Raw genomic sequence first — 23,933 nt, 5'->3', positions numbered from 1 at the left:
AACCCCTGAGGAATACATCTGTGTTCGATTGCCAGGCCAACAGAAATCTCTGGTCTTGGTCGAAATCTCAACTGACTCTTGATAAATCAGAGTTTGCTTTCACTTTCAGTTTGGACATTTACTCATTCTCAGGAGACTTTGGTGAATCCATTGTAAATGTGATTTACTTTGTGCAAGGCTTTAGTTGTTAAATGGGAAACGAGAAACCAACTAGTCAGTGACAACTGTCTTGAGTTTGGCATTTGTGACAATGTCCTGGGACATCCCACAAACTCGTCACCTTCTAACTATGACTGTGTGGCCTGTGAGTGGTATAGAGCGAAATCGATTGCATGTACGTGTTCGTGAGAGTCCCAGCTTTCCATAGAGGGGGCACAGCAGTTTCTAGCTCTAACCATTCAGTCTATACAGATGTTTTTGTTAGAAGGGTTAAAGCCCAACACTGCAAACTTATGGTTAGTACCAATACTCCACGTTTTTTCAAAGGTCCAACACACCAGCTCCTCGTTAGTATAGTGGTGAGTATCCCCGCCTGTCACGCGGGAGACCGGGGTTCAATTCCCCGACGGGGAGAAAGGACTGCTTTTTTTTTTAGGGTGAACAATGTAGCTGAGCCCACAAAACGAAAAAATATGCTTGGAGATCAAGCTTTATGATACGATTTCCAGCCTTATCTCAGTATTCCAAGGCATTGGTTGTTCAGTGGTAGAATTCTCGCCTGCCACGCGGGAGGCCCGGGTTCGATTCCCGGCCAATGCAGGATGTTTTGAACATGTAATTTCGAGAAGTATGCAAACCCCTGAGGAATACATCTGTGTTCGATTGCCAGGCCAACAGAAATCTCTGGTCTTGGTCGAAATCTCAACTGACTCTTGATAAATCAGAGTTTGCTTTCACTTTCAGTTTGGACATTTACTCATTCTCAGGAGACTTTGGTGAATCCATTGTAAATGTGATTTACTTTGTGCAAGGCTTTAGTTGTTAAATGGGAAACGAGAAACCAACTAGTCAGTGACAACTGTCTTGAGTTTGGCATTTGTGACAATGTCCTGGGACATCCCACAAACTCGTCACCTTCTAACTATGACTGTGTGGCCTGTGAGTGGTATAGAGCGAAATCGATTGCATGTACGTGTTCGTGAGAGTCCCAGCTTTCCATAGAGGGGTCACAGCAGTTTCTAGCTCTAACCATTCAGTCTATACAGATGTTTTTGTTAGAAGGGTTAAAGCCCAACACTGCAAACTTATGGTTAGTACCAATACTCCACGTTTTTTCAAAGGTCCAACACACCAGCTCCTCGTTAGTATAGTGGTGAGTATCCCCGCCTGTCACGCGGGAGACCGGGTTCAATTCCCAGACTGGGAGAAAGCACTGCTTTTTTTAGGGTGAACAATGTAGCTGAGCCCACAAATGGAAAAATATGCTTGGAGATGAAGCTTTATGATACGATTTCCAGCCTTATCTCAGTATTCCAAGGCATTGGTTGTTCAGTGGTAGAATTCTCGCCTGCCACGCGGGAGGCCCGGGTTCGATTCCCGGCCAATGCAGGATGTTTTGAACATGTAATTTCGAGAAGTATGCAAACCCCTGAGGAATACATCTGTGTTCGATTGCCAGGCCAACAGAAATCTCTGGTCTTGGTCGAAATCTCAACTGACTCTTGATAAATCAGAGTTTGCTTTCACTTTCAGTTTGGACATTTACTCATTCTCAGGAGACTTTGGTGAATCCATTGTAAATGTGATTTACTTTGTGCAAGGCTTTAGTTGTTAAATGGGAAACGAGAAACCAACTAGTCAGTGACAACTGTCTTGAGTTTGGCATTTGTGACAATGTCCTGGGACATCCCACAAACTCGTCACCTTCTAACTATGACTGTGTGGCCTGTGAGTGGTATAGAGCGAAATCGATTGCATGTACGTGTTCGTGAGAGTCCCAGCTTTCCATAGAGGGGGCACAGCAGTTTCTAGCTCTAACCATTCAGTCTATACAGATGTTTTTGTTAGAAGGGTTAAAGCCCAACACTGCAAACTTATGGTTAGTACCAATACTCCACGTTTTTTCAAAGGTCCAACACACCAGCTCCTCGTTAGTATAGTGGTGAGTATCCCCGCCTGTCACGCGGGAGACCGGGTTCAATTCCCCGACGGGAGAAAGGACTGCTTTTTTTTTTTTAGGGTGAACAATGTAGCTGAGCCCACAAAACGAAAAATATGCTTGGAGATCAAGCTTTATGATACGATTTCCAGCCTTATCTCAGTATTCCAAGGCATTGGTTGTTCAGTGGTAGAATTCTCGCCTGCCACGCGGGAGGCCCGGGTTCGATTCCCGGCCAATGCAGGATGTTTTGAACATGTAATTTCGAGAAGTATGCAAACCCCTGAGGAATACATCTGTGTTCGATTGCCAGGCCAACAGAAATCTCTGGTCTTGGTCGAAATCTCAAATCTCAACTGACTCTTGATAAATCAGAGTTTGCTTTCACTTTCAGTTTGGACATTTACTCATTCTCAGGAGACTTTGGTGAATCCATTGTAAATGTGATTTACTTTGTGCAAGGCTTTAGTTGTTAAATGGGAAACGAGAAACCAACTAGTCAGTGACAACTGTCTTGAGTTTGGCATTTGTGACAATGTCCTGGGACATCCCACAAACTCGTCACCTTCTAACTATGACTGTGTGGCCTGTGAGTGGTATAGAGCGAAATCGATTGCATGTACGTGTTCGTGAGAGTCCCAGCTTTCCATAGAGGGGTCACAGCAGTTTCTAGCTCTAACCATTCAGTCTATACAGATGTTTTTGTTAGAAGGGTTAAAGCCCAACACTGCAAACTTATGGTTAGTACCAATACTCCACGTTTTTTCAAAGGTCCAACACACCAGCTCCTCGTTAGTATAGTGGTGAGTATCCCCGCCTGTCACGCGGGAGACCGGGGTTCAATTCCCCGACGGGAGAAAGGACTGCTTTTTTTTTAGGGTGAACAATGTAGCTGAGCCCACAAAACGAAAAATATGCTTGGAGATCAAGCTTTATGATACGATTTCCAGCCTTATCTCAGTATTCCAAGGCATTGGTTGTTCAGTGGTAGAATTCTCGCCTGCCACGCGGGAGGCCCGGGTTCGATTCCCGGCCAATGCAGGATGTTTTGAACATGTAATTTCGAGAAGTATGCAAACCCCTGAGGAATACATCTGTGTTCGATTGCCAGGCCAACAGAAATCTCAACTGACTCTTGATAAATCAGAGTTTGCTTTCACTTTCAGTTTGGACATTTACTCATTCTCAGGAGACTTTGGTGAATCCATTGTAAATGTGATTTACTTTGTGCAAGGCTTTAGTTGTTAAATGGGAAACGAGAAACCAACTAGTCAGTGACAACTGTCTTGAGTTTGGCATTTGTGACAATGTCCTGGGACATCCCACAAACTCGTCACCTTCTAACTATGACTGTGTGGCCTGTGAGTGGTATAGAGCGAAATCGATTGCATGTACGTGTTCGTGAGAGTCCCAGCTTTCCATAGAGGGGGCACAGCAGTTTCTAGCTCTAACCATTCAGTCTATACAGATGTTTTTGTTAGAAGGGTTAAAGCCCAACACTGCAAACTTATGGTTAGTACCAATACTCCACGTTTTTTCAAAGGTCCAACACACCAGCTCCTCGTTAGTATAGTGGTGAGTATCCCCGCCTGTCACGCGGGAGACCGGGGAGAAAGGACTGCTTTTTTTTTTAGGGTGAACAATGTAGCTGAGCCCACAAAACGAAAAAATATGCTTGGAGATCAAGCTTTATGATACGATTTCCAGCCTTATCTCAGTATTCCAAGGCATTGGTTGTTCAGTGGTAGAATTCTCGCCTGCCACGCGGGAGGCCCGGGTTCGATTCCCGGCCAATGCAGGATGTTTTGAACATGTAATTTCGAGAAGTATGCAAACCCCTGAGGAATACATCTGTGTTCGATTGCCAGGCCAACAGAAATCTCAACTGACTCTTGATAAATCAGAGTTTGCTTTCACTTTCAGTTTGGACATTTACTCATTCTCAGGAGACTTTGGTGAATCCATTGTAAATGTGATTTACTTTGTGCAAGGCTTTAGTTGTTAAATGGGAAACGAGAAACCAACTAGTCAGTGACAACTGTCTTGAGTTTGGCATTTGTGACAATGTCCTGGGACATCCCACAAACTCGTCACCTTCTAACTATGACTGTGTGGCCTGTGAGTGGTATAGAGCGAAATCGATTACATGTACGTGTTTGTGACAGTCCCAGCTTTCCATAGAGGGGTCACAGTGCTTTCTAGCTCTAACCATTCAGTCTATACAGATGTTTTTGTTAGAAGGGTTAAAGCCCAACACTGCAAACTTATGGTTAGTACCAATACTCCACGTTTTTTCAAAGGTCCAACACACCAGCTCCTCGTTAGTATAGTGGTGAGTATCCCCGCCTGTCACGCGGGACACCGGGGTTCAATTCCCAGACTGGGAGAAAGCACTGCTTTTTTTAGGGTGAACAATGTAGCTGAGCCCACAAATGGAAAAATATGCTTGGAGATGAAGCTTTATGATACGATTTCCAGCCATATCTCAGTATTCCAAGGCATTGGTTGTTCAGTGGTAGAATTCTCGCCTGCCACGCGGGAGGCCCGGGTTCGATTCCCGGCCAATGCAGGATGTTTTGAACATGTAATTTCGAGAAGTATGCAAACCCCTGAGGAATAAATCTGTGTTCGATTGCCAGGCCAACAGAAATCTCAACTGACTCTTGATAAATCAGAGTTTGCTTTCACTTTCAGTTTGGACATTTACTCATTCTCAGGAGACTTTGGTGAATCCATTGTAAATGTGATTTACTTTGTGCAAGGCTTTAGTTGTTAAATGGGAAACGAGAAACCAACTAGTCAGTGACAACTGTCTTGAGTTTGGCTTTTGTGACAATGTCCTGGGACATCCCACAAACTCGTCACCTTCTAACTATGACTGTGTGGCCTGTGAGTGGTATAGAGCGAAATCGATTGCATGTACGTGTTCGTGAGAGTCCCAGCTTTCCATAGAGGGGTCACAGTGCTTTCTAGCTCTAACCATTCAGTCTATACAGATGTTTTTGTTAGAAGGGTTAAAGCCCAACACTGCAAACTTATGGTTAGTACCAATACTCCACGTTTTTCAAAGGTCCAACACACCAGCTCCTCGTTAGTATAGTGGTGAGTATCCCCGCCTGTCACGCGGGAGACCGGGTTCAATTCCCCGACGGGGAGAAAGGACTGCTTTTTTTTTTTAGGGTGAACAATGTAGCTGAGCCCACAAAACGAAAAAATATGCTTGGAGATCAAGCTTTATGATACGATTTCCAGCCTTATCTCAGTATTCCAAGGCATTGGTTGTTCAGTGGTAGAATTCTCGCCTGCCACGCGGGAGGCCCGGGTTCGATTCCCGGCCAATGCAGGATGTTTTGAACATGTAATTTCGAGAAGTATGCAAACCCCTGAGGAATACATCTGTGTTCGATTGCCAGGCCAACAGAAATCTCTGGTCTTGGTCGAAATCTCAACTGACTCTTGATAAATCAGAGTTTGCTTTCACTTTCAGTTTGGACATTTACTCATTCTCAGGAGACTTTGGTGAATCCATTGTAAATGTGATTTACTTTGTGCAAGGCTTTAGTTGTTAAATGGGAAACGAGAAACCAACTAGTCAGTGACAACTGTCTTGAGTTTGGCATTTGTGACAATGTCCTGGGACATCCCACAAACTCGTCACCTTCTAACTATGACTGTGTGGCCTGTGAGTGGTATAGAGCGAAATCGATTGCATGTACGTGTTCGTGAGAGTCCCAGCTTTCCATAGAGGGGGCACAGCAGTTTCTAGCTCTAACCATTCAGTCTATACAGATGTTTTTGTTAGAAGGGTTAAAGCCCAACACTGCAAACTTATGGTTAGTACCAATACTCCACGTTTTTTCAAAGGTCCAACACACCAGCTCCTCGTTAGTATAGTGGTGAGTATCCCCGCCTGTCACGCGGGAGACCGGGGTTCAATTCCCCGACGGGAGAAAGGACTGCTTTTTTTTTTTTAGGGTGAACAATGTAGCTGAGCCCACAAAACGAAAAATATGCTTGGAGATCAAGCTTTATGATACGATTTCCAGCCTTATCTCAGTATTCCAAGGCATTGGTTGTTCAGTGGTAGAATTCTCGCCTGCCACGCGGGAGGCCCGGGTTCGATTCCCGGCCAATGCAGGATGTTTTGAACATGTAATTTCGAGAAGTATGCAAACCCCTGAGGAATACATCTGTGTTCGATTGCCAGGCCAACAGAAATCTCTGGTCTTGGTCGAAATCTCAACTGACTCTTGATAAATCAGAGTTTGCTTTCACTTTCAGTTTGGACATTTACTCATTCTCAGGAGACTTTGGTGAATCCATTGTAAATGTGATTTACTTTGTGCAAGGCTTTAGTTGTTAAATGGGAAACGAGAAACCAACTAGTCAGTGACAACTGTCTTGAGTTTGGCATTTGTGACAATGTCCTGGGACATCCCACAAACTCGTCACCTTCTAACTATGACTGTGTGGCCTGTGAGTGGTATAGAGCGAAATCGATTGCATGTACGTGTTTGTGAGAGTCCCAGCTTTCCATAGAGGGGTCACAGCAGTTTCTAGCTCTAACCATTCAGTCTATACAGATGTTTTTGTTAGAAGGGTTAAAGCCCAACACTGCAAACTTATGGTTAGTACCAATACTCCACGTTTTTTCAAAGGTCCAACACACCAGCTCCTCGTTAGTATAGTGGTGAGTATCCCCGCCTGTCACGCGGGAGACCGGGTTCAATTCCCCGACGGGGAGAAAGGACTGCTTTTTTTTTTTTTTAGGGTGAACAATGTAGCTGAGCCCACAAAACGAAAAATATGCTTGGAGATCAAGCTTTATGATACGATTTCCAGCCTTATCTCAGTATTCCAAGGCATTGGTTGTTCAGTGGTAGAATTCTCGCCTGCCACGCGGGAGGCCCGGGTTCGATTCCCGGCCAATGCAGGATGTTTTGAACATGTAATTTCGAGAAGTATGCAAACCCCTGAGGAATAAATCTGTGTTCGATTGCCAGGCCAACAGAAATCTCAACTGAACTGACTCTGATAAATCAGAGTTTGCTTTCACTTTCAGTTTGGACATTTACTCATTCTCAGGAGACTTTGGTGAATCCATTGTAAATGTGATTTACTTTGTGCAAGGCTTTAGTTGTTAAATGGGAAACAAGAAACCAACTAGTCAGTGACAACTGTCTTGAGTTTGGCATTTGTGACAATGTCCTGGGACATCCCACAAACTCGTCACCTTCTAACTATGACTGTGTGGCCTGTGAGTGGTATAGAGGAAATCGATTGCATGTACGTGTTTGTGAGAGTCCCAGCTTTCCATAGAGGGGTCACAGTGTTTCTAGCTCTAACCATTCAGTCTATACAGATGTTTTTGTTAGAAGGGTTAAAGCCCAACACTGCAAACTTATGGTTAGTACCAATACTCCACGTTTTTTCAAAGGTCCAACACACCAGCTCCTCGTTAGTATAGTGGTGAGTATCCCCGCCTGTCACGCGGGAGACCGGGTTCAATTCCCGACGGGGAGAAAGGACTGCTTTTTTTTTTAGGGTGAACAATGTAGCTGAGCCCACAAAACGAAAAATATGCTTGGAGATCAAGCTTTATGATACGATTTCCAGCCTTATCTCAGTATTCCAAGGCATTGGTTGTTCAGTGGTAGAATTCTCGCCTGCCACGCGGGAGGCCCGGGTTCGATTCCCGGCCAATGCAGGATGTTTTGAACATGTAATTTCGAGAAGTATGCAAACCCCTGAGGAATAAATCTGTGTTCGATTGCCAGGCCAACAGAAATCTCTGGTCTTGGTCGAACTGAACTGACTCTTGATAAATCAGAGTTTGCTTTCACTTTCAGTTTGGACATTTACTCATTCTCAGGAGACTTTGGTGAATCCATTGTAAATGTGATTTACTTTGTGCAAGGCTTTAGTTGTTAAATGGGAAACGAGAAACCAACTAGTCAGTGACAACTGTCTTGAGTTTGGCATTTGTGACAATGTCCTGGGACATCCCACAAACTCGTCACCTTCTAACTATGACTGTGTGGCCTGTGAGTGGTATAGAGCGAAATCGATTGCATGTACGTGTTTGTGAGAGTCCCAGCTTTCCATAGAGGGGTCACAGCAGTTTTCTAGCTCTAACCATTCAGTCTATACAGATGTTTTTGTTAGAAGGGTTAAAGCCCAACACTGCAAACTTATGGTTAGTACCAATACTCCACGTTTTTTCAAAGGTCCAACACACCAGCTCCTCGTTAGTATAGTGGTGAGTATCCCCGCCTGTCACGCGGGAGACCGGGGTTCAATTCCCCGACGGGGAGAAAGGACTGCTTTTTTTTTTAGGGTGAACAATGTAGCTGAGCCCACAAAACGAAAAAATATGCTTGGAGATCAAGCTTTATGATACGATTTCCAGCCTTATCTCAGTATTCCAAGGCATTGGTTGTTCAGTGGTAGAATTCTCGCCTGCCACGCGGGAGGCCCGGGTTCGATTCCCGGCCAATGCAGGATGTTTTGAACATGTAATTTCGAGAAGTATGCAAACCCCTGAGGAATAAATCTGTGTTCGATTGCCAGGCCAACAGAAATCTCAACTGACTCTTGATAAATCAGAGTTTGCTTTCACTTTCAGTTTGGACATTTACTCATTCTCAGGAGACTTTGGTGAATCCATTGTAAATGTGATTTACTTTGTGCAAGGCTTTAGTTGTTAAATGGGAAACGAGAAACCAACTAGTCAGTGACAACTGTCTTGAGTTTGGCTTTTGTGACAATGTCCTGGGACATCCCACAAACTCGTCACCTTCTAACTATGACTGTGTGGCCTGTGAGTGGTATAGAGCGAAATCGATTGCATGTACGTGTTCGTGAGAGTCCCAGCTTTCCATAGAGGGGGCACAGCAGTTTCTAGCTCTAACCATTCAGTCTATACAGATGTTTTTGTTAGAAGGGTTAAAGCCCAACACTGCAAACTTATGGTTAGTACCAATACTCCACGTTTTTTCAAAGGTCCAACACACCAGCTCCTCGTTAGTATAGTGGTGAGTATCCCCGCCTGTCACGCGGGAGACCGTGGTTCAATTCCCCGACGGGGAGAAAGGACTGCTTTTTTTTTTAGGGTGAACAATGTAGCTGAGCCCACAAAACGAAAAATATGCTTGGAGATCAAGCTTTATGATACGATTTCCAGCCTTATCTCAGTATTCCAAGGCATTGGTTGTTCAGTGGTAGAATTCTCGCCTGCCACGCGGGAGGCCCGGGTTCGATTCCCGGCCAATGCAGGATGTTTTGAACATGTAATTTCGAGAAGTATGCAAACCCCTGAGGAATAAATCTGTGTTCGATTGCCAGGCCAACAGAAATCTCAACTGACTCTTGATAAATCAGAGTTTGCTTTCACTTTCAGTTTGGACATTTACTCATTCTCAGGAGACTTTGGTGAATCCATTGTAAATGTGATTTACTTTGTGCAAGGCTTTAGTTGTTAAATGGGAAACGAGAAACCAACTAGTCAGTGACAACTGTCTTGAGTTTGGCATTTGTGACAATGTCCTGGGACATCCCACAAACTCGTCACCTTCTAACTATGACTGTGTGGCCTGTGAGTGGTATAGAGCGAAATCGATTGCATGTACGTGTTTGTGAGAGTCCCAGCTTTCCATAGAGGGGGGTCACAGCAGTTTCTAGCTCTAACCATTCAGTCTATACAGATGTTTTTGTTAGAAGGGTTAAAGCCCAACACTGCAAACTTATGGTTAGTACCAATACTCCACGTTTTTTCAAAGGTCCAACACACCAGCTCCTCGTTAGTATAGTGGTGAGTATCCCCGCCTGTCACGCGGGAGACCGGGGTTCAATTCCCCGACGGGGAGAAAGGACTGCTTTTTTTTTTTAGGGTGAACAATGTAGCTGAGCCCACAAAACGAAAAATATGCTTGGAGATCAAGCTTTATGATACGATTTCCAGCCTTATCTCAGTATTCCAAGGCATTGGTTGTTCAGTGGTAGAATTCTCGCCTGCCACGCGGGAGGCCCGGGTTCGATTCCCGGCCAATGCAGGATGTTTTGAACATGTAATTTCGAGAAGTATGCAAACCCCTGAGGAATAAATCTGTGTTCGATTGCCAGGCCAACAGAAATCTCAACTCAACTGACTCTTGATAAATCAGAGTTTGCTTTCACTTTCAGTTTGGACATTTACTCATTCTCAGGAGACTTTGGTGAATCCATTGTAAATGTGATTTACTTTGTGCAAGGCTTTAGTTGTTAAATGGGAAACAAGAAACCAACTAGTCAGTGACAACTGTCTTGAGTTTGGCATTTGTGACAATGTCCTGGGACATCCCACAAACTCGTCACCTTCTAACTATGACTGTGTGGCCTGTGAGTGGTATAGAGCGAAATCGATTGCATGTACGTGTTCGTGAGAGTCCCAGCTTTCCATAGAGGGGGCACAGCAGTTTCTAGCTCTAACCATTCAGTCTATACAGATGTTTTTGTTAGAAGGGTTAAAGCCCAACACTGCAAACTTATGGTTAGTACCAATACTCCACGTTTTTTCAAAGGTCCAACACACCAGCTCCTCGTTAGTATAGTGGTGAGTATCCCCGCCTGTCACGCGGGAGACCGGGTTCAATTCCCCGACGGGGAGAAAGGACTGCTTTTTTTTTTAGGGTGAACAATGTAGCTGAGCCCACAAAACGAAAAATATGCTTGGAGATCAAGCTTTATGATACGATTTCCAGCCTTATCTCAGTATTCCAAGGCATTGGTTGTTCAGTGGTAGAATTCTCGCCTGCCACGCGGGAGGCCCGGGTTCGATTCCCGGCCAATGCAGGATGTTTTGAACATGTAATTTCGAGAAGTATGCAAACCCCTGAGGAATACATCTGTGTTCGATTGCCAGGCCAACAGAAATCTCTGGTCTTGGTCGAACTCAACTGACTCTTGATAAATCAGAGTTTGCTTTCACTTTCAGTTTGGACATTTACTCATTCTCAGGAGACTTTGGTGAATCCATTGTAAATGTGATTTACTTTGTGCAAGGCTTTAGTTGTTAAATGGGAAACGAGAAACCAACTAGTCAGTGACAACTGTCTTGAGTTTGGCATTTGTGACAATGTCCTGGGACATCCCACAAACTCGTCACCTTCTAACTATGACTGTGTGGCCTGTGAGTGGTATAGAGCGAAATCGATTGCATGTACGTGTTCGTGAGAGTCCCAGCTTTCCATAGAGGGGGCACAGCAGTTTCTAGCTCTAACCATTCAGTCTATACAGATGTTTTTGTTAGAAGGGTTAAAGCCCAACACTGCAAACTTATGGTTAGTACCAATACTCCACGTTTTTTCAAAGGTCCAACACACCAGCTCCTCGTTAGTATAGTGGTGAGTATCCCCGCCTGTCACGCGGGAGACCGGGGTTCAATTCCCCGACGGGGAGAAAGGACTGCTTTTTTTTTTTAGGGTGAACAATGTAGCTGAGCCCACAAAACGAAAAAATATGCTTGGAGATCAAGCTTTATGATACGATTTCCAGCCTTATCTCAGTATTCCAAGGCATTGGTTGTTCAGTGGTAGAATTCTCGCCTGCCACGCGGGAGGCCCGGGTTCGATTCCCGGCCAATGCAGGATGTTTTGAACATGTAATTTCGAGAAGTATGCAAACCCCTGAGGAATAAATCTGTGTTCGATTGCCAGGCCAACAGAAATCTCTGGTCTTGGTCGAAATCTCAACTGACTCTTGATAAATCAGAGTTTGCTTTCACTTTCAGTTTGGACATTTACTCATTCTCAGGAGACTTTGGTGAATCCATTGTAAATGTGATTTACTTTGTGCAAGGCTTTAGTTGTTAAATGGGAAACAAGAAACCAACTAGTCAGTGACAACTGTCTTGAGTTTGGCATTTGTGACAATGTCCTGGGACATCCCACAAACTCGTCACCTTCTAACTATGACTGTGTGGCCTGTGAGTGGTATAGAGCGAAATCGATTGCATGTACGTGTTTGTGAGAGTCCCAGCTTTCCATAGAGGGGTCACAGCAGTTTCTAGCTCTAACCATTCAGTCTATACAGATGTTTTTGTTAGAAGGGTTAAAGCCCAACACTGCAAACTTATGGTTAGTACCAATACTCCACGTTTTTTCAAAGGTCCAACACACCAGCTCCTCGTTAGTATAGTGGTGAGTATCCCCGCCTGTCACGCGGGAGACCGGGTTCAATTCCCCGACGGGGAGAAAGGACTGCTTTTTTTTAGGGTGAACAATGTAGCTGAGCCCACAAAACGAAAAATATGCTTGGAGATCAAGCTTTATGATACGATTTCCAGCCTTATCTCAGTATTCCAAGGCATTGGTTGTTCAGTGGTAGAATTCTCGCCTGCCACGCGGGAGGCCCGGGTTCGATTCCCGGCCAATGCAGGATGTTTTGAACATGTAATTTCGAGAAGTATGCAAACCCCTGAGGAATAAATCTGTGTTCGATTGCCAGGCCAACAGAAATCTCTGGTCTTGGTCGAAATCTCAACTGACTCTTGATAAATCAGAGTTTGCTTTCACTTTCAGTTTGGACATTTACTCATTCTCAGGAGACTTTGGTGAATCCATTGTAAATGTGATTTACTTTGTGCAAGGCTTTAGTTGTTAAATGGGAAACAAGAAACCAACTAGTCAGTGACAACTGTCTTGAGTTTGGCATTTGTGACAATGTCCTGGGACATCCCACAAACTCGTCACCTTCTAACTATGACTGTGTGGCCTGTGAGTGGTATAGAGCGAAATCGATTGCATGTACGTGTTTGTGAGAGTCCCAGCTTTCCATAGAGGGGGCACAGCAGTTTCTAGCTCTAACCATTCAGTCTATACAGATGTTTTTGTTAGAAGGGTTAAAGCCCAACACTGCAAACTTATGGTTAGTACCAATACTCCACGTTTTTTCAAAGGTCCAACACACCAGCTCCTCGTTAGTATAGTGGTGAGTATCCCCGCCTGTCACGCGGGAGACCGGGGTTCAATTCCCCGACGGGAGAAAGGACTGCTTTTTTTTTTAGGGTGAACAATGTAGCTGAGCCCACAAAACGAAAAAATATGCTTGGAGATCAAGCTTTATGATACGATTTCCAGCCTTATCTCAGTATTCCAAGGCATTGGTTGTTCAGTGGTAGAATTCTCGCCTGCCACGCGGGAGGCCCGGGTTCGATTCCCGGCCAATGCAGGATGTTTTGAACATGTAATTTCGAGAAGTATGCAAACCCCTGAGGAATAAATCTGTGTTCGATTGCCAGGCCAACAGAAATCAGGTCTTGGTCGAAATCTCAACTGACTCTTGATAAATCAGAGTTTGCTTTCACTTTCAGTTTGGACATTTACTCATTCTCAGGAGACTTTGGTGAATCCATTGTAAATGTGATTTACTTTGTGCAAGGCTTTAGTTGTTAAATGGGAAACAGAAACCAACTAGTCAGTGACAACTGTCTTGAGTTTGGCATTTGTGACAATGTCCTGGGACATCCCACAAACTCGTCACCTTCTAACTATGACTGTGTGGCCTGTGAGTGGTATAGAGCGAAATCGATTGCATGTACGTGTTCGTGAGAGTCCCAGCTTTCCATAGAGGGGGCACAGCAGTTTCTAGCTCTAACCATTCAGTCTATACAGATGTTTTTGTTAGAAGGGTTAAAGCCCAACACTGCAAACTTATGGTTAGTACCAATACTCCACGTTTTTTCAAAGGTCCAACACACCAGCTCCTCGTTAGTATAGTGGTGAGTATCCCCGCCTGTCACGCGGGAGACCGGGGTTCAATTCCCACGGGGAGAAAGGACTGCTTTTTTTTTTAGGGTGAACAATGTAGCTGAGCCCACAAAACGAAAATATGCTTGGAGATCAAGCTTTATGATACGATTTCCAGCCTTATCTCAGTATTCCAAGGCATTGGTTGTTCAGTGGTAGAATTCTCGCCTGCCACGCGGGAGGCCCGGGTTCGATTCCCGGCCAATGCAGGATGTTTTGAACATGTAATTTCGAGAAGTATGCAAACCCCTGAGGAATACATCTGTGTTCGATTGCCAGGCCAACAGAAATCTCTGGTCTTGGTCGAAATCTCAACTGACTCTTGATAAATCAGAGTTTGCTTTCACTTTCAGTTTGGACATTTACTCATTCTCAGGAGACTTTGGTGAATCCATTGTAAATGTGATTTACTTTGTGCAAGGCTTTAGTTGTTAAATGGGAAACGAGAAACCAACTAGTCAGTGACAACTGTCTTGAGTTTGGCATTTGTGACAATGTCCTGGGACATCCCACAAACTCGTCACCTTCTAACTATGACTGTGTGGCCTGTGAGTGGTATAGAGCGAAATCGATTGCATGTACGTGTTCGTGAGAGTCCCAGCTTTCCATAGAGGGGGCACAGCAGTTTCTAGCTCTAACCATTCAGTCTATACAGATGTTTTTGTTAGAAGGGTTAAAGCCCAACACTGCAAACTTATGGTTAGTACCAATACTCCACGTTTTTTCAAAGGTCCAACACACCAGCTCCTCGTTAGTATAGTGGTGAGACCGGGGTTCAATTCCCCGACGGGGAGAAAGGACTGCTTTTTTTTTAGGGTGAACAATGTAGCTGAGCCCACAAAACGAAAAAATATGCTTGGAGATCAAGCTTTATGATACGATTTCCAGCCTTATCTCAGTATTCCAAGGCATTGGTTGTTCAGTGGTAGAATTCTCGCCTGCCACGCGGGAGGCCCGGGTTCGATTCCCGGCCAATGCAGGATGTTTTGAACATGTAATTTCGAGAAGTATGCAAACCCCTGAGGAATACATCTGTGTTCGATTGCCAGGCCAACAGAAATCTCTGGTCTTGGTCGAAATCTCAACTGACTCTTGATAAATCAGAGTTTGCTTTCACTTTCAGTTTGGACATTTACTCATTCTCAGGAGACTTTGGTGAATCCATTGTAAATGTGATTTACTTTGTGCAAGGCTTTAGTTGTTAAATGGGAAACGAGAAACCAACTAGTCAGTGACAACTGTCTTGAGTTTGGCATTTGTGACAATGTCCTGGGACATCCCACAAACTCGTCACCTTCTAACTATGACTGTGTGGCCTGTGAGTGGTATAGAGCGAAATCGATTGCATGTACGTGTTTGTGAGAGTCCCAGCTTTCCATAGAGGGGGCACAGCAGTTTCTAGCTCTAACCATTCAGTCTATACAGATGTTTTTGTTAGAAGGGTTAAAGCCCAACACTGCAAACTTATGGTTAGTACCAATACTCCACGTTTTTTCAAAGGTCCAACACACCAGCTCCTCGTTAGTATAGTGGTGAGTATCCCCGCCTGTCACGCGGGAGACCGGGTTCAATTCCCGACGGGGAGAAAGGACTGCTTTTTTTTTTAGGGTGAACAATGTAGCTGAGCCCACAAAACGAAAAATATGCTTGGAGATCAAGCTTTATGATACGATTTCCAGCCTTATCTCAGTATTCCAAGGCATTGGTTGTTCAGTGGTAGAATTCTCGCCTGCCACGCGGGAGGCCCGGGTTCGATTCCCGGCCAATGCAGGATGTTTTGAACATGTAATTTCGAGAAGTATGCAAACCCCTGAGGAATAAATCTGTGTTCGATTGCCAGGCCAACAGAAATCTCTGGTCTTGGTCGAACTCAACTGACTCTTGATAAATCAGAGTTTGCTTTCACTTTCAGTTTGGACATTTACTCATTCTCAGGAGACTTTGGTGAATCCATTGTAAATGTGATTTACTTTGTGCAAGGCTTTAGTTGTTAAATGGGAAACGAGAAACCAACTAGTCAGTGACAACTGTCTTGAGTTTGGCATTTGTGACAATCCTGGGACATCCCACAAACTCGTCACCTTCTAACTATGACTGTGTGGCCTGTGAGTGGTATAGAGCGAAATCGATTGCATGTACGTGTTTGTGAGAGTCCCAGCTTTCCATAGAGGGGTCACAGCAGTTTCTAGCTCTAACCATTCAGTCTATACAGATGTTTTTGTTAGAAGGGTTAAAGCCCAACACTGCAAACTTATGGTTAGTACCAATACTCCACGTTTTTTCAAAGGTCCAACACACCAGCTCCTCGTTAGTATAGTGGTGAGTATCCCCGCCTGTCACGCGGGAGACCGGGTTCAATTCCCGACGGGAGAAAGGACTGCTTTTTTTTTTTTAGGGTGAACAATGTAGCTGAGCCCACAAAACGAAAAATATGCTTGGAGATCAAGCTTTATGATACGATTTCCAGCCTTATCTCAGTATTCCAAGGCATTGGTTGTTCAGTGGTAGAATTCTCGCCTGCCACGCGGGAGGCCCGGGTTCGATTCCCGGCCAATGCAGGATGTTTTGAACATGTAATTTCGAGAAGTATGCAAACCCCTGAGGAATACATCTGTGTTCGATTGCCAGGCCAACAGAAATCTCTGGTCTTGGTCGAAATCTCAACTGACTCTTGATAAATCAGAGTTTGCTTTCACTTTCAGTTTGGACATTTACTCATTCTCAGGAGACTTTGGTGAATCCATTGTAAATGTGATTTACTTTGTGCAAGGCTTTAGTTGTTAAATGGGAAACGAGAAACCAACTAGTCAGTGACAACTGTCTTGAGTTTGGCATTTGTGACAATGTCCTGGGACATCCCACAAACTCGTCACCTTCTAACTATGACTGTGTGGCCTGTGAGTGGTATAGAGCGAAATCGATTGCATGTACGTGTTTGTGAGAGTCCCAGCTTTCCATAGAGGGGTCACAGCAGTTTCTAGCTCTAACCATTCAGTCTATACAGATGTTTTTGTTAGAAGGGTTAAAGCCCAACACTGCAAACTTATGGTTAGTACCAATACTCCACGTTTTTTCAAAGGTCCAACACACCAGCTCCTCGTTAGTATAGTGGTGAGTATCCCCGCCTGTCACGCGGGAGACCGGGTTCAATTCCCGACGGGAGAAAGGACTGCTTTTTTTTTAGGGTGAACAATGTAGCTGAGCCCACAAAACGAAAAATATGCTTGGAGATCAAGCTTTATGATACGATTTCCAGCCTTATCTCAGTATTCCAAGGCATTGGTTGTTCAGTGGTAGAATTCTCGCCTGCCACGCGGGAGGCCCGGGTTCGATTCCCGGCCAATGCAGGATGTTTTGAACATGTAATTTCGAGAAGTATGCAAACCCCTGAGGAATACATCTGTGTTCGATTGCCAGGCCAACAGAAATCTCTGGTCTTGGTCGAAATCTCAACTGACTCTTGATAAATCAGAGTTTGCTTTCACTTTCAGTTTGGACATTTACTCATTCTCAGGAGACTTTGGTGAATCCATTGTAAATGTGATTTACTTTGTGCAAGGCTTTAGTTGTTAAATGGGAAACAAGAAACCAACTAGTCAGTGACAACTGTCTTGAGTTTGGCATTTGTGACAATGTCCTGGGACATCCCACAAACTCGTCACCTTCTAACTACGACTGTGTGGCCTGTGAGTAGTATAGAGCGAAATCGATTACATGTACGTGTTTGTGAGAGTCCCAGCTTTCCATAGAGGGGTCACAGCAGTTTCTAGCTCTAACCATTCAGTCTATACAGATGTTTTTGTTAGAAGGGTTAAAGCCCAACACTGCAAACTTATGGTTAGTACCAATACTCCACGTTTTTTCAAAGGTCCAACACACCAGCTCCTCGTTAGTATAGTGGTGAGTATCCCCGCCTGTCACGCGGGAGACCGGGGTTCAATTCCCGACGGGGAGAAAGGACTGCTTTTTTTTTTAGGGTGAACAATGTAGCTGAGCCCACAAAACGAAAAATATGCTTGGAGATCAAGCTTTATGATACGATTTCCAGCCTTATCTCAGTATTCCAAGGCATTGGTTGTTCAGTGGTAGAATTCTCGCCTGCCACGCGGGAGGCCCGGGTTCGATTCCCGGCCAATGCAGGATGTTTTGAACATGTAATTTCGAGAAGTATGCAAACCCCTGAGGAATAAATCTGTGTTCGATTGCCAGGCCAACAGAAATCTCTGGTCTTGGTCGAACTGACTCTTGATAAATCAGAGTTTGCTTTCACTTTCAGTTTGGACATTTACTCATTCTCAGGAGACTTTGGTGAATCCATTGTAAATGTGATTTACTTTGTGCAAGGCTTTAGTTGTTAAATGGGAAACAAGAAACCAACTAGTCAGTGACAACTGTCTTGAGTTTGGCATTTGTGACAATGTCCTGGGACATCCCACAAACTCGTCACCTTCTAACTATGACTGTGTGGCCTGTGAGTGGTATAGAGCGAAATCGATTGCATGTACGTGTTTGTGACAGTCCCAGCTTTCCATAGAGGGGTCACAGCAGTTTCTAGCTCTAACCATTCAGTCTATACAGATGTTTTTGTTGGAAGGGTTAAAGCCCAACACTGCAAACTTATGGTTAGTACCAATACTCCACGTTTTTTCAAAGGTCCAACACACCAGCTCCTCGTTAGTATAGTGGTGAGTATCCCCGCCTGTCACGCGGGACACCGGGGTTCAATTCCCGACGGGGAGAAAGGACTGCTTTTTTTTTTTAGGGGGTGAACAATGTAGCTGAGCCCACAAAACGAAAAATATGCTTGGAGATGAAGCTTTATGATACGATTTCCAGCCATATCTCAGTATTCCAAGGCATTGGTTGTTCAGTGGTAGAATTCTCGCCTGCCACGCGGGAGGCCCGGGTTCGATTCCCGGCCAATGCAGGATGTTTTGAACATGTAATTTCGAGAAGTATGCAAACCCCTGAGGAATAAATCTGTGTTCGATTGCCAGGCCAACAGAAATCTCTGGTCTTGGTCGAACTCAACTGACTCTTGATAAATCAGAGTTTGCTTTCACTTTCAGTTTGGACATTTACTCATTCTCAGGAGACTTTGGTGAATCCATTGTAAATGTGATTTACTTTGTGCAAGGCTTTAGTTGTTAAATGGGAAACAAGAAACCAACTAGTCAGTGACAACTGTCTTGAGTTTGGCATTTGTGACAATGTCCTGGGACATCCCACAAACTCGTCACCTTCTAACTATGACTGTGTGGCCTGTGAGTGGTATAGAGCGAAATCGATTGCATGTACGTGTTTGTGAGAGTCCCAGCTTTCCATAGAGGGGTCACAGCAGTTTCTAGCTCTAACCATTCAGTCTATACAGATGTTTTTGTTAGAAGGGTTAAAGCCCAACACTGCAAACTTATGGTTAGTACCAATACTCCACGTTTTTTCAAAGGTCCAACACACCAGCTCCTCGTTAGTATAGTGGTGAGTATCCCCGCCTGTCACGCGGGAGACCGGGGTTCAATTCCCCGACGGGGAGAAAGGACTGCTTTTTTTTAGGGTGAACAATGTAGCTGAGCCCACAAAACGAAAAAATATGCTTGGAGATCAAGCTTTATGATACGATTTCCAGCCTTATCTCAGTATTCCAAGGCATTGGTTGTTCAGTGGTAGAATTCTCGCCTGCCACGCGGGAGGCCCGGGTTCGATTCCCGGCCAATGCAGGATGTTTTGAACATGTAATTTCGAGAAGTATGCAAACCCCTGAGGAATAAATCTGTGTTCGATTGCCAGGCCAACAGAAATCTCAACTGACTCTTGATAAATCAGAGTTTGCTTTCACTTTCAGTTTGGACATTTACTCATTCTCAGGAGACTTTGGTGAATCCATTGTAAATGTGATTTTACTTTGTGCAAGGCTTTAGTTGTTAAATGGGAAACAAGAAACCAACTAGTCAGTGACAACTGTCTTGAGTTTGGCATTTGTGACAATGTCCTGGGACATCCCACAAACTCGTCACCTTCTAACTACGACTGTGTGGCCTGTGAGTAGTATAGAGCGAAATCGATTACATGTACGTGTTTGTGACAGTCCCAGCTTTCCATAGAGGGGTCACAGCAGTTTCTAGCTCTAACCATTCAGTCTATACAGATGTTTTTGTTAGAAGGGTTAAAGCCCAACACTGCAAACTTATGGTTAGTACCAATACTCCACGTTTTTTCAAAGGTCCAACACACCAGCTCCTCGTTAGTATAGTGGTGAGTATCCCCGCCTGTCACGCGGGACACCGGGGTTCAATTCCCAGACTGGGAGAAAGCACTGCTTTTTTTTAGGGTGAACAATGTAGCTGAGCCCACAAATTGAAAAATATGCTTGGAGATGAAGCTTTATGATACGATTTCCAGCCTTATCTCAGTATTCCAAGGCATTGGTTGTTCAGTGGTAGAATTCTCGCCTGCCACGCGGGAGGCCCGGGTTCGATTCCCGGCCAATGCAGGATGTTTTGAACATGTAATTTCGAGAAGTATGCAAACCCCTGAGGAATAAATCTGTGTTCGATTGCCAGGCCAACAGAAATCTCAACTGACTCTTGATAAATCAGAGTTTGCTTTCACTTTCAGTTTGGACATTTACTCATTCTCAGGAGACTTTGGTGAATCCATTGTAGATGTCCAGTGTGAGGTTTTACTTTGTGCAAGGCTTTAGTTGTTAAATGGGAAACGAGAAACCAACTAGTCAGTGACAACTGTCTTGAGTTTGGCTTTTGTGACAATGTCCTGGGACATCCCACAAACTCGTCACCTTCTAACTATGACTGTGTGGCCTGTGAGTAGTATAGAGCGAAATCGATTACATGTACGTGTTTGTGACAGTCCCAGCTTTCCATAGAGGGGTCACAGCAGTTTCTAGCTCTAACCATTCAGTCTATACAGATGTTTTTGTTAGAAGGGTTAAAGCCCAACACTGCAAACTTATGGTTAGTACCAATACTCCACGTTTTTTCAAAGGTCCAACACACCAGCTCCTCGTTAGTATAGTGGTGAGTATCCCCGCCTGTCACGCGGGAGACCGGGGTTCAATTCCCCGACGGGGAGAAAGCACTGCTTTTTTTTAGGGTGAACAATGTAGCTGAGCCCACAAATTGAAAAATATGCTTGGAGATGAAGCTTTATGATACGATTTCCAGCCTTATCTCAGTATTCCAAGGCATTGGTTGTTCAGTGGTAGAATTCTCGCCTGCCACGCGGGAGGCCCGGGTTCGATTCCCGGCCAATGCAGGATGTTTTGAACATGTAATTTCGAGAAGTATGCAAACCCCTGAGGAATAAATCTGTGTTCGATTGCCAGGCCAACAGAAATCTCAACTGACTCTTGATAAATCAGAGTTTGCTTTCACTTTCAGTTTGGACATTTACTCATTCTCAGGAGACTTTGGTGAATCCATTGTAGATGTCCAGTGTGTGAGGTGATTTACTTTGTGCAAGGCTTTAGTTGTTAAATGGGAAACAAGAAACCAACTAGTCAGTGACAACTGTCTTGAGTTTGGCATTTGTGACAATGTCCTGGGACATCCCACAAACTCGTCACCTTCTAACTACGCCTGTGTGGCCTGTGAGTAGTATAGAGCGAAATCGATTACATGTACGTGTTTGTGACAGTCCCAGCTTTCCATAGAGGGGTCACAGCAGTTTCTAGCTCTAACCATTCAGTCTATACAGATGTTTTTGTTAGAAGGGTTAAAGCCCAACACTGCAAACTTATGGTTAGTACCAATACTCCACGTTTTTTCAAAGGTCCAACACACCAGCTCCTCGTTAGTATAGTGGTGAGTATCCCCGCCTGTCACGCGGGAGACCGGGTTTCAATTCCCCGACGGGAGAAAGCACTGCTTTTTTTTAGGGTGAACAATGTAGCTGAGCCCACAAATTGAAAAATATGCTTGGAGATGAAGCTTTATGATACGATTTCCAGCCTTATCTCAGTATTCCAAGGCATTGGTTGTTCAGTGGTAGAATTCTCTCCTGCCACGCGGGAGGCCCGGGTTCGATTCTCGGCCAATGCAGGATGTTTTGAACATGTAATTTCGAGAAGTATGCAAACCCCTGAGGAATAAATCTGTGTTCGATTGCCAGGCCAACAGAAATCTCAACTGACTCTTGATAAATCAGAGTTTGCTTTCACTTTCAGTTTGGACATTTACTCATTCTCAGGAGACTTTGGTGAATCCATTGTAGATGTCCAGTGTGTGAGGTGATTTACTTTGTGCAAGGCTTTAGTTGTTAAATGGGAAACAAGAAACCAACTAGTCAGTGACAACTGTCTTGAGTTTGGCATTTGTGACAATGTCCTGGGACATCCCACAAACTCGTCACCTTCTAACTACGCCTGTGTGGCCTGTGAGTAGTATAGAGCGAAATCGATTACATGTACGTGTTTGTGACAGTCCCAGCTTTCCATAGAGGGGTCACAGCAGTTTCTAGCTCTAACCATTCAGTCTATACAGATGTTTTTGTTAGAAGGGTTAAAGCCCAACACTGCAAACTTATGGTTAGTACCAATACTCCACGTTTTTTCAAAGGTCCAACACACCAGCTCCTCGTTAGTATAGTGGTGAGTATCCCCGCCTGTCACGCGGGAGACCGGGGTTCAATTCCCCGACGGGGAGAAAGCACTGCTTTTTTTTAGGGTGAACAATGTAGCTGAGCCCACAAATTGAAAAATATGCTTGGAGATGAAGCTTTATGATACGATTTCCAGCCTTATCTCAGTATTCCAAGGCATTGGTTGTTCAGTGGTAGAATTCTCGCCTGCCACGCGGGAGGCCCGGGTTCGATTCCCGGCCAACGCAGGATGTTTTGAACATGTAATTTCGAGAAGTATGCAAACCCCTGAGGAATAAATCTGTGTTCGATTGCCAGGCCAACAGAAATCTCAACTGACTCTTGATAAATCAGAGTTTGCTTTCACTTTCAGTTTGGACATTTACTCATTCTCAGGAGACTTTGGTGAATCCATTGTAGATGTCCAGTGTGTGAGGTGATTTACTTTGTGCAAGGCTTTAGTTGTTAAATGGGAAACAAGAAACCAACTAGTCAGTGACAACTGTCTTGAGTTTGGCATTTGTGACAATGTCCTGGGACATCCCACAAACTCGTCACCTTCTAACTACGACTGTGTGGCCTGTGAGTAGTATAGAGCGAAATCGATTACATGTACGTGTTTGTGACAGTCCCAGCTTTCCATAGAGGGGTCACAGTATCAAGCTTAGATTGTAGGATGGCTGGGGTGTTAAGCATTTTCCAGTTTAGGTCTCCTAGCAGCACAAGCTCTGAAGATAGATGGGGGGCAATCAGTTCACATATGGTCTCCAGAGAACAGCTGGGGGCAGAGGGTGGTCTATAGCAGGCGGCAATGGTGAGAGACTTGTTTTTAGAGAGGTGGATTATTAAAAGTAGAAGTTCAAATTGTTTGGGGTACAGACCTGGAGAGTAGGACAGAACTCTACAGGCTATCTCTGCAGTATATTGCAACACTATCTTATATCCCACTGTATCTTCAATAGGGAATGATTTGAAAAATGACCAACCTCAGATTTCCCACTTCCTTGTTGGATTTTTTTTTCAGGTTTCTGCCTGCCATATGAGTTCTGTTATACTCACAGACATCATTCAAACAGTTTTAGAAACCTCAGAGTTTTTTTCTATCCAAATATACTAATAATATGCATATATTACTGGGACTGAGTAGCAGGCAGTTTACTCTGGGCACCTCTGGGCACCTTATTCTGAATATAATAACTATAATTCCCTTCTCCCGGTTGTGTGCCGAATCATCTCTCACTCACATGGCTAACAGTCACCTGATCAGGTCTTTCTCACAGGGTACACGTGAAGACAGACACATCAGGGATGCAATGAGCATGATGCAACAGATTAGAATGTTGAGCTTATAATGTTGATAGACTATTTCTTCACATTATAAGCGCAGCAATATGCACATGGCTGTAGGCTATGTGCTAAGTGCAAATGTTCCATCAGCAGGAAAACTCCATTCTCAA

The 23,933-nt window shown here is 44.4% G+C and overlaps 38 non-coding genes across 38 annotated transcripts; all 38 read left to right on the top strand.

Annotated features, from left to right (window-relative positions):
- The first annotated feature begins 501 nt into the window (after nt 1–501).
- Nucleotides 502–573, top strand: trnad-guc (transfer RNA aspartic acid (anticodon GUC)). Its single transcript has one exon. It is a non-coding gene; the product is annotated as a tRNA-Asp (tRNA).
- A 115-nt stretch (nt 574–688) lies between these two features.
- On the top strand, nt 689–759 carry trnag-gcc (transfer RNA glycine (anticodon GCC)). The gene has a single exon. It is a non-coding gene; the product is annotated as a tRNA-Gly (tRNA).
- Nucleotides 760–1,477: 718 nt separating this feature from the next.
- trnag-gcc (transfer RNA glycine (anticodon GCC)) lies at nt 1,478–1,548 on the top strand. Its single transcript has one exon. It is a non-coding gene; the product is annotated as a tRNA-Gly (tRNA).
- A 722-nt stretch (nt 1,549–2,270) lies between these two features.
- On the top strand, nt 2,271–2,341 carry trnag-gcc (transfer RNA glycine (anticodon GCC)). Its single transcript has one exon. It is a non-coding gene; the product is annotated as a tRNA-Gly (tRNA).
- A 543-nt stretch (nt 2,342–2,884) lies between these two features.
- On the top strand, nt 2,885–2,957 carry trnad-guc (transfer RNA aspartic acid (anticodon GUC)). The gene has a single exon. It is a non-coding gene; the product is annotated as a tRNA-Asp (tRNA).
- A 111-nt stretch (nt 2,958–3,068) lies between these two features.
- trnag-gcc (transfer RNA glycine (anticodon GCC)) lies at nt 3,069–3,139 on the top strand. The gene has a single exon. It is a non-coding gene; the product is annotated as a tRNA-Gly (tRNA).
- Nucleotides 3,140–3,825: 686 nt separating this feature from the next.
- Nucleotides 3,826–3,896, top strand: trnag-gcc (transfer RNA glycine (anticodon GCC)). The gene has a single exon. It is a non-coding gene; the product is annotated as a tRNA-Gly (tRNA).
- A 700-nt stretch (nt 3,897–4,596) lies between these two features.
- Nucleotides 4,597–4,667, top strand: trnag-gcc (transfer RNA glycine (anticodon GCC)). The gene has a single exon. It is a non-coding gene; the product is annotated as a tRNA-Gly (tRNA).
- A 703-nt stretch (nt 4,668–5,370) lies between these two features.
- On the top strand, nt 5,371–5,441 carry trnag-gcc (transfer RNA glycine (anticodon GCC)). The gene has a single exon. It is a non-coding gene; the product is annotated as a tRNA-Gly (tRNA).
- A 536-nt stretch (nt 5,442–5,977) lies between these two features.
- Nucleotides 5,978–6,050, top strand: trnad-guc (transfer RNA aspartic acid (anticodon GUC)). Its single transcript has one exon. It is a non-coding gene; the product is annotated as a tRNA-Asp (tRNA).
- A 114-nt stretch (nt 6,051–6,164) lies between these two features.
- trnag-gcc (transfer RNA glycine (anticodon GCC)) lies at nt 6,165–6,235 on the top strand. Its single transcript has one exon. It is a non-coding gene; the product is annotated as a tRNA-Gly (tRNA).
- Nucleotides 6,236–6,960: 725 nt separating this feature from the next.
- Nucleotides 6,961–7,031, top strand: trnag-gcc (transfer RNA glycine (anticodon GCC)). Its single transcript has one exon. It is a non-coding gene; the product is annotated as a tRNA-Gly (tRNA).
- A 703-nt stretch (nt 7,032–7,734) lies between these two features.
- trnag-gcc (transfer RNA glycine (anticodon GCC)) lies at nt 7,735–7,805 on the top strand. The gene has a single exon. It is a non-coding gene; the product is annotated as a tRNA-Gly (tRNA).
- Nucleotides 7,806–8,340: 535 nt separating this feature from the next.
- trnad-guc (transfer RNA aspartic acid (anticodon GUC)) lies at nt 8,341–8,412 on the top strand. Its single transcript has one exon. It is a non-coding gene; the product is annotated as a tRNA-Asp (tRNA).
- Nucleotides 8,413–8,527: 115 nt separating this feature from the next.
- Nucleotides 8,528–8,598, top strand: trnag-gcc (transfer RNA glycine (anticodon GCC)). The gene has a single exon. It is a non-coding gene; the product is annotated as a tRNA-Gly (tRNA).
- Nucleotides 8,599–9,115: 517 nt separating this feature from the next.
- trnad-guc (transfer RNA aspartic acid (anticodon GUC)) lies at nt 9,116–9,187 on the top strand. The gene has a single exon. It is a non-coding gene; the product is annotated as a tRNA-Asp (tRNA).
- A 114-nt stretch (nt 9,188–9,301) lies between these two features.
- Nucleotides 9,302–9,372, top strand: trnag-gcc (transfer RNA glycine (anticodon GCC)). Its single transcript has one exon. It is a non-coding gene; the product is annotated as a tRNA-Gly (tRNA).
- Nucleotides 9,373–9,891: 519 nt separating this feature from the next.
- Nucleotides 9,892–9,963, top strand: trnad-guc (transfer RNA aspartic acid (anticodon GUC)). The gene has a single exon. It is a non-coding gene; the product is annotated as a tRNA-Asp (tRNA).
- Nucleotides 9,964–10,078: 115 nt separating this feature from the next.
- On the top strand, nt 10,079–10,149 carry trnag-gcc (transfer RNA glycine (anticodon GCC)). The gene has a single exon. It is a non-coding gene; the product is annotated as a tRNA-Gly (tRNA).
- Nucleotides 10,150–10,856: 707 nt separating this feature from the next.
- Nucleotides 10,857–10,927, top strand: trnag-gcc (transfer RNA glycine (anticodon GCC)). The gene has a single exon. It is a non-coding gene; the product is annotated as a tRNA-Gly (tRNA).
- A 534-nt stretch (nt 10,928–11,461) lies between these two features.
- On the top strand, nt 11,462–11,533 carry trnad-guc (transfer RNA aspartic acid (anticodon GUC)). Its single transcript has one exon. It is a non-coding gene; the product is annotated as a tRNA-Asp (tRNA).
- A 116-nt stretch (nt 11,534–11,649) lies between these two features.
- Nucleotides 11,650–11,720, top strand: trnag-gcc (transfer RNA glycine (anticodon GCC)). The gene has a single exon. It is a non-coding gene; the product is annotated as a tRNA-Gly (tRNA).
- Nucleotides 11,721–12,439: 719 nt separating this feature from the next.
- Nucleotides 12,440–12,510, top strand: trnag-gcc (transfer RNA glycine (anticodon GCC)). The gene has a single exon. It is a non-coding gene; the product is annotated as a tRNA-Gly (tRNA).
- Nucleotides 12,511–13,046: 536 nt separating this feature from the next.
- On the top strand, nt 13,047–13,119 carry trnad-guc (transfer RNA aspartic acid (anticodon GUC)). The gene has a single exon. It is a non-coding gene; the product is annotated as a tRNA-Asp (tRNA).
- A 113-nt stretch (nt 13,120–13,232) lies between these two features.
- Nucleotides 13,233–13,303, top strand: trnag-gcc (transfer RNA glycine (anticodon GCC)). Its single transcript has one exon. It is a non-coding gene; the product is annotated as a tRNA-Gly (tRNA).
- A 716-nt stretch (nt 13,304–14,019) lies between these two features.
- trnag-gcc (transfer RNA glycine (anticodon GCC)) lies at nt 14,020–14,090 on the top strand. Its single transcript has one exon. It is a non-coding gene; the product is annotated as a tRNA-Gly (tRNA).
- A 699-nt stretch (nt 14,091–14,789) lies between these two features.
- Nucleotides 14,790–14,860, top strand: trnag-gcc (transfer RNA glycine (anticodon GCC)). Its single transcript has one exon. It is a non-coding gene; the product is annotated as a tRNA-Gly (tRNA).
- A 720-nt stretch (nt 14,861–15,580) lies between these two features.
- trnag-gcc (transfer RNA glycine (anticodon GCC)) lies at nt 15,581–15,651 on the top strand. The gene has a single exon. It is a non-coding gene; the product is annotated as a tRNA-Gly (tRNA).
- Nucleotides 15,652–16,368: 717 nt separating this feature from the next.
- trnag-gcc (transfer RNA glycine (anticodon GCC)) lies at nt 16,369–16,439 on the top strand. The gene has a single exon. It is a non-coding gene; the product is annotated as a tRNA-Gly (tRNA).
- A 718-nt stretch (nt 16,440–17,157) lies between these two features.
- On the top strand, nt 17,158–17,228 carry trnag-gcc (transfer RNA glycine (anticodon GCC)). Its single transcript has one exon. It is a non-coding gene; the product is annotated as a tRNA-Gly (tRNA).
- Nucleotides 17,229–17,949: 721 nt separating this feature from the next.
- On the top strand, nt 17,950–18,020 carry trnag-gcc (transfer RNA glycine (anticodon GCC)). The gene has a single exon. It is a non-coding gene; the product is annotated as a tRNA-Gly (tRNA).
- Nucleotides 18,021–18,737: 717 nt separating this feature from the next.
- Nucleotides 18,738–18,808, top strand: trnag-gcc (transfer RNA glycine (anticodon GCC)). The gene has a single exon. It is a non-coding gene; the product is annotated as a tRNA-Gly (tRNA).
- Nucleotides 18,809–19,342: 534 nt separating this feature from the next.
- Nucleotides 19,343–19,414, top strand: trnad-guc (transfer RNA aspartic acid (anticodon GUC)). The gene has a single exon. It is a non-coding gene; the product is annotated as a tRNA-Asp (tRNA).
- Nucleotides 19,415–19,527: 113 nt separating this feature from the next.
- On the top strand, nt 19,528–19,598 carry trnag-gcc (transfer RNA glycine (anticodon GCC)). The gene has a single exon. It is a non-coding gene; the product is annotated as a tRNA-Gly (tRNA).
- A 702-nt stretch (nt 19,599–20,300) lies between these two features.
- On the top strand, nt 20,301–20,371 carry trnag-gcc (transfer RNA glycine (anticodon GCC)). The gene has a single exon. It is a non-coding gene; the product is annotated as a tRNA-Gly (tRNA).
- A 527-nt stretch (nt 20,372–20,898) lies between these two features.
- On the top strand, nt 20,899–20,970 carry trnad-guc (transfer RNA aspartic acid (anticodon GUC)). Its single transcript has one exon. It is a non-coding gene; the product is annotated as a tRNA-Asp (tRNA).
- A 112-nt stretch (nt 20,971–21,082) lies between these two features.
- Nucleotides 21,083–21,153, top strand: trnag-gcc (transfer RNA glycine (anticodon GCC)). The gene has a single exon. It is a non-coding gene; the product is annotated as a tRNA-Gly (tRNA).
- Nucleotides 21,154–22,469: 1,316 nt separating this feature from the next.
- On the top strand, nt 22,470–22,541 carry trnad-guc (transfer RNA aspartic acid (anticodon GUC)). The gene has a single exon. It is a non-coding gene; the product is annotated as a tRNA-Asp (tRNA).
- Nucleotides 22,542–23,933: the final 1,392 nt, after the last annotated feature.

Source organism: Oncorhynchus nerka, linkage group LG19 (assembly GCF_034236695.1).
Source record: "Oncorhynchus nerka isolate Pitt River linkage group LG19, Oner_Uvic_2.0, whole genome shotgun sequence".
NCBI classification, from domain to species: domain Eukaryota; kingdom Metazoa; phylum Chordata; class Actinopteri; order Salmoniformes; family Salmonidae; genus Oncorhynchus; species Oncorhynchus nerka.
Note: the sequence above shows the minus strand (reverse complement) of the source record. Positions and strands in the feature narration are given on the sequence as shown.